The 6903-nt window shown below is 48.3% G+C and overlaps 1 pseudogene; it reads right to left on the bottom strand.

Moving 5' to 3' along the window:
- Nucleotides 1-5969: 5969 nt before the first annotated feature.
- On the bottom strand, nt 5970-6787 carry LOC113614756 (ubiquitin-conjugating enzyme E2 R1 pseudogene; annotated as a pseudogene).
- Nucleotides 6788-6903: the final 116 nt, after the last annotated feature.

Below are 6903 nucleotides of genomic sequence, written 5' to 3'. Positions count from 1 at the left end.
TCATATGAGAGAACACAGATACAAGTTTGGTCAATAGGCTTTGAATTTAGGTGAGGGAATGAAGGCCAGAATAAGGACAGTGGCAGTAGACATGGATGGTCTGGAAGTAAAATCTAGAATGGATTCAATATGGTGAACAAAGATAGTATACAAAGAGGACACCAGTAACTCCACATACGCTCTCTGGAAACACTTTATATGGCTGTTGTGGGCATGAAATCAGCTATTATGTTATGTCTCTGCAATTGAGATACAATATATCGTCTGGGGAGAATTTAAAAACTGAAGTAAAAATATGCCATGCCTCCCTGTAATGACAATTTACTTAAAGATTAGGAAAGAGTGGAATCCACATGTATTTATTAAGAAGTAGATTATAAAATTATTGTGCATCTTTTTGCATCAAAAAGGGTTTAATAAATTTTTCATATTTGACTTTAGCCCTATAGGGAGGGAAGGAGGGAGGGAAGGAAGGAAGGAAGGGATGATTAAAGAAGACAATTCAGGTGATACAAACACACTTTGTTTAACCCTTCATGAAGTGGACAGTCTCTTTTGGAAGAGCCTCACCATGAAGAGGAAGACAGGAAGCTTTTATAGGATAAAGAACAGGGAGAGAGAAATAGAAAGTACTTGATTAGCTGGGGCTGCAGACTCACCTTTCTGTGGTGAGATGGAGGAAGGAGGTAAGTAAGGAAACCAATGCTGGTCTGGCTTGGGGCTGGCTGACCGGATGCATGAGTTTCTGTTCAAGCAGAGTGTTCATAGGGACACAAAAGTTCCCTAAGCTTCAGGTTGCTGACATGGCTCCCAGGCAGGAGCAGCTCCATCTTGGACCTAAAAAGTTATTTCAACAGAAGGAAGAAATTTCGTCTAGGAGTTGCATGTGCTTCCAGAAAAAGGAAAAAAGAAGTTTTAAAGCTTTTTCAAGTTTGGTTTTCATAGTTTGGGTTTTATTTTAAAATATTTTTAGTCTTGAATCCTTGTACCCATAGTTTTTATTACTTTTAGTAATTGTTTAAATACGAAAATAAACAGAAACAAAATGCTAAGTTCAATATTAAAATCACTCAGAATTTCCACTTTTTTTCCCAAAGAATGTGAACACAGCAACCAAAGATTCCCCTAACAACCCCATCCTCAACCCACCGCAGACGTAATCAGCACCCACTGCTTGACGCACCATCTTCCAACCTTCCTCCTGTATTTATCTCTAACTGTATACACATCTTAAACACCTAGTGAAACGTTGCTACCCCTGTCTGCACTCTCTAAAGCACCTGGCCCGTGTGGTTTGGGATACTGAATGATCCTTGGTGCCTGTCAGTCTTTTTCTAACATCAAAGATTTTTCCTTTCAAAATTGTAGCAGCTCATCAAAGTCTCTGCAAAGGATTCCATGAACTATTGCAAAAGTCCTCCCCTTGTTTAAATTATTCTAGCAAATACCCATAACACACCAAGTGCGAAAAGACAACGTGGCAGTTCCAGGCCAATTTCAACCATGTCTACCATTTCCTGGTTCAACTTTGGCTAAACAACTGAATGTTTTTATGCTGTAGGTTGGGTAATCAAAATAATAAAAAAAAATAGTGTTCCCCCCATCTATTATTCTCAGGATCAATGGTTCACTACAGATCTTCCTGAGCTCACGATAGGGCTCCCTCCTGGCAGACGTATCGCATGTTGAAAATGCACTGAATACACCTCACTTACCTACCGAAGGTCACAGCTTAGCCCAGCCCACCTTTGTTACCAACCAGCGCTCTTGGCCTCCTTAATCAATAGAAATTGATAAGAGGCCAGACGAGAAATTCAGGCAAGGCTTTATGGGGGCCCCTGCTGCAACAGGGGAAGCGAAACAAGAAACAGGTGCCCTTGCTCGCGCGCTGATGGCGGGGCAGGATGGTTCCTTATATGGGGTGAGGGCAGGAGTGTGTCCAGGGGTCATCAGGAGGGGTGGCTTAGGTGTTTTGCCCATCCCTTTGGTGGTGGTGTGCGCAGGGGGCATGTGCAGTACTCTGCTTTTGCTCCCGACACCCTGCTTTTGCTCCGGGCTCTTCAGAAGTGGCAGTTGGGTTTTTTGGTCTTTTTGTATCTTTTGTCCAGAATTTGCCCCAGCTGCGCATGCACGCAGTTATTTTTAGTCCCTTACAGTTTCCTTGTATTTTATTGCTTGAGGAGAGGTGCAAGCACGGCAGCAAAGGGTCCCAGGTCCCAGCCTGTCTCACCTTCAAGGTGCCCAGAACACTTCCATCAGTCTGCAGTTGGGCGAAATCATCTAACACAAAGCCCGTTTTCTAACAAAATGTTGAATATCCCATGTAATTGATTGCATACCGTAATGACAGTGAAAAGCAGAGTGGTTGTCTGGGTCCAGAGGGTTGTAAGTACATCGGTTGTTTACCCTCGTGATCGCGAAGCTGGCTGGGCACTGCGGCCGCTGCCCAGCAACTCGAGAGAGGATCAGACTGCACATCACTGGCCTGGGAAAAGATAAAAGCTCAAAATTCCAAGTACGGATTCTACCAAAGGCCCATCACTTTCACATCATCGTAAAGTTGATTAGTCTAACCATCACAAGTCGGATCATCTTTATAGGAAAGCCTGCAGCTCAAAACTTGGAAATCAAGCTTTTGTCGTTTGCAACTGAATTATTCTTCCTCCTGGACTCTGCTGCTTCTCATGAGGTGCCTTGTCTTCCCCAACCTCCTCTCAAGTGGGGGAGTTTTTTTACATTTCAACAGCCTATGTTCCTTGCCACTGGGGACGGTGCAGGGGGTGTCCCACAAGTATTTTCTGACCGACAAAATAGAAGGTTGTCCTCGATAGCACAGATCTTTTTTTCAGATAATTATCCTCCAAAGTCAGCAACTCTAAAAACAAATGTTATTCATAATTTTTAAAATTTGCCTATTTTTTTCTATTATTTGTATATTCGTATACGTATCTGAATCATATGGATTTATATGTCTACTACATATTCAGGAGCTCAAAAACAAATGTTTTCTCAAATACCAAGATCATAATGCCAAGACAATTTAAGATGATAAAACTGCTTATGTCAGAATGTGTGATATATGAAACATTAAATGTTCAGTGAAAACTTACACGCTCTATATTTCATAGTGGAATATGGGTCCAACAGAATTCAGATAATGTGAACTTAGGGCGAAGCTGAGAACCGTAAAATTAACCATGAGAAATAACCTATCAACTAAATGGCATAAAATTCCATGAGAATGGATGAAGTATGCACAGGGATGCAACGACCATGGGAGCTGACGTCTGATAGCAACATTTCCTTGGGATACGCCAGACACTGATAGGTCTGCTGAAGGTCAAGGTGGGCGGGCAGCTATAACGCCTCCCACTATTTGCAGACCCTCCCAAGCCTGTGCTTTACCACATGTTTGCTAATGCCTGAGGGTTTGGCACCATCACCTGCTGGAGGGGTCTGCCTTCAGAGAATCCCCAGGGCGCCCGCAGTTCCTTCACTGCACAGTCCCAGAGTCTGAGGCATCGCCGGCCTGAAGTGTCCTCCTGCTGTTACCGTCAGCCCCGCCCACCCACAGCGAGCTGTCCAGAACTGCTACGGTCTACGGACACCGATGGGAGCCCGCAAGCATCCGTCCATCCCGTCCCATCCCACTTGTACCCTAACAACTCTGAAAGATGATCTGAGGGATAAAAGCACAGCACAGTTTCCCAAAATCAACTAACAAAAGATTTGAGACCAAACCAAGTATAAGACAATCAGAACCTGACATTTCCTTGGTTTCCTACTTTTGTCTTTTTTCCTGTTAACATGGAAGCTTCTTAGGGCAGAGAAGCCCATCTTCCTCACGGTTGTGTCCCCAGCCTGCAGAAGAGGTGCCTAGCGCATAGCCGGCACTCAACGAATCGATGCTGATGAATAAGACAACAGAGGACGTAAGCCAGAAACATGATTTGTATTGGGTTGGCCAAAAAGTTGGTTACAGAAAAACCTGCATGAACTTTTGGGCCAACCCAATATTTCTATGACTCAGAATTTAACCCTGAGCTCACCGGTATCCACACGTCGAAGAGTGTCAACATTTAGAGAATTCCCGACGTCTAATAGCAGGGATGCCAGAAAACAAATGTCGTTCCGGTTCTGAATTTTTTCATGACAAACTTTCTTTGAGGGTAATGAAAACCATACAAATCACTGTCTACTTTTTTTTTGTAACGTGGTGTCAGAACTACCACCATTTTGTACTGGTACAAGGACATGTAATGTGTATTTTATGTGTATTCATTAGCAGCTATGAACATGCAGCACTGATTACTTTATCAAGTTCTTCTCAGAAAGCAGAGCCCCGGCGATGAGTGACCATTGAAAAGACAGGTGACAAAGCTGCACAAAGAGCAGAACGATTCCTCACCGAAGACGGCCTGTCCCAGGGAGGTGCTACAGGGCCTGGGGCTGAGTGAGTGGAGGGGACAAGAGCGGCCTCCAGGACAGGAGGGGACAAGATACCTGCAGAGTGTCCCATGTCTGCTGTGGATGCGTGGCTCCCTCTCCTGTCAATTCCCACCCAGAGCTCAAAACTGGTTCAAACACTAGGTGTGGTTTTCTCCCTCACCTGCCACGATCGTGACCCAGACACTGCCAGGCGTCCAGCACAGAAAGGCTATCAGGCAACACCTGCTTTCCTGGCCTTCACAGGGCTCTTAACTAATCCTTATAGTTCAATAAAATGAATGTTACAACAAAATTCCTGCAGAGTGTCATGTTCAAAAGAAGGAGTGAATTGTATTGACTGGAGGATCGTAGAAAGTACCAACAAGAAGTGAAATTAAGTACTTTTCAAGGATGAGCTGGAGCTGGAAAAACAGAAGAGACGGGAAAGGCGAAAGAAACCACGTTTGCAAAGCTCAGGGACGTGAAAGAAGACGATGTTCAGAGTGGGAGCAGGTGGCTGGGCGTGGGCGCAGCGCCTGTCACAGTGATCGTGGGGGACGAGGCCTGAGACTTCACATCTCGCTGACCGTCCAGGGGCGCACAGGTAACCTGCCTGACCCGTTTGGACTTTCTCTTAATGGCCGGGGGACCACCGGCAAAAAAAAGCAGCAAAGGAATGGCACCGCCAAATTCGTAAGTGTGATTTCTCTCACCATCCGATCTCCTATTTTTTTTTTTTCCGATCTCCTATTTTAACAGGAATCATCATTTTCCTCCTTGTCTTTGGGTCATTCTTGACTCTTGCCTAATCCCTCCTCCTGGATTGTAAGATGGTTACAGAAGAGACCATGCCTGGCTCATCTTCGCCCTCCTGGAAGCTTCCCTTGTGCATAGTAAGTGGAATTCATGGTCAATTTATCATTCCGGTAAAGGAAGAGTGACTAAACTGGGAAGGACCATTTCTCCACACGAAGAAGCTGGACCCGCAGGAAGCCAAAGAAAACAGAAAATAGTTGCAGCTTACGGGAGTTTTAGGGGAAACGACAACTAAACCAAACTAACAAGGAAGCGATGAAGGAGACGCAGAGGAGAAGAGGGAATTTCCAGGCAATTCGACTTCCTTCAGAAAAGAGGACAGAGGCGGGCGGCAATGATTTATAGACACCTTATGCCTCACTTTCCAATCGTCAACCCTGCTTGCGCAAGTGGCCACTGACCTCACCCCTTCTTTACTCCTTTTTACACATTAGTTCTTTTTTAGTGTGTTGCATTTTCTTTTCTTTTCCTCATAAAGTTGCTTTATTTAGATTCCAAACAAACCAAAGGAGAGAGAAGAGATGACCCCGAGTCAACCCGTCCACTCACGAGGCGGGACCCTGACTCTCTGGCTGCAGCCCACGCGGGGCCCAGGGCCTCGAGGGCGGCGGCCTCCCTGGAGGTGGAGGCGGAGGCGGAAACGCGGGCTGGGGGACCCCGGGCCGCTTGGCGCCCGTAGGTGGTGGCGGCGGCAGACAGGCGGGTGGCTGAGGTAAGATGCGGTGTCAGGGCTTCTCGGTGCCCAAGTCCTGCGAGTCGTCCCAGAAGCAGCGGTCGGCCTCGGCCTCGCCGTCCTCGTGGAAGAGCTCTGCGCCCCCGCGGGCGCCGGGGTCCCGGTCTTCATGCAGCACCCGGCCGGCGTGGTGGGCACCTGCACGCCGCCCCGCTCCGCGTGCACCGTCGTCCCCGGGACCTGCTTCCGGTTGCTGTCCGTGTACTCGCGATACTAGCCTTTGCTCTCTTCCCGCTTCCCGTGCATCACGTAGGCGCCCCCGTGGGCGGGAGAGGTGTTGGGTCTGAGGGGGAGGGAGACGGCGCTCTGGAGCAGCGTCCTGACGTTCTGGGCGGGGCTCCGCCGTTCTGAGGGCGTCATGGACTGGCGTGGGCGGAGGACGGCGACGCACGCGTCCCCAGTCCCGTAGATGTCGGGGTGCTACATCTTGGTCAGGGACTAACAGGCCGGTGGTCGTCGAGGGGGCTCTCGAGGCGCCTTGAAGTAGCCGCCCTCGTCGTAGGTGTCAGGGCCGAAGATGGCCACCGCCCAGGTAGGCAGGCGGCCCTCGTCCACCGGGCTCAGCGAGACGCCCTCCACCGGCTCCTGTTGCAGCGCCTTGAGCTCCAGCAGAAGCGCCTCCTGCGAGCTGGGCGCCGGCGACCCGGCCATGGCGGCGGCGGGGGCCGGGGGCGCGTGGGAACCACGGGACGTCTGCCGCCCGGAGCCCCCGGGCCCTCCACTAGCTCTGCGCCGCTGCCAGTGTGTTGCATTTTCTGTATGGATGTCACCAGCACGGAACTGCCGGAAGCGCTGTGTGAAATAACACATGAAATCTCAGGGCAATAACGGAAATGTTTGCAGTTGTATCTCTTTGGTTACGACCTTTTAATGTGAAGGTTGAATAACACGGACATCTCTGAAGCATAATTTTCTGGTGAGTTTGG

Source organism: Aethalodelphis obliquidens, unplaced genomic scaffold (genome assembly GCF_003676395.1).
Source record: "Aethalodelphis obliquidens isolate GAN/ISIS:26980383/991018 unplaced genomic scaffold, ASM367639v1 scaffold103, whole genome shotgun sequence".
NCBI classification, from domain to species: Eukaryota; Metazoa; Chordata; class Mammalia; order Artiodactyla; family Delphinidae; genus Aethalodelphis; species Aethalodelphis obliquidens.
The sequence above is the reverse complement of the archived record's forward strand: the minus strand, read 5'-3'. Positions and strand labels throughout refer to the sequence as shown.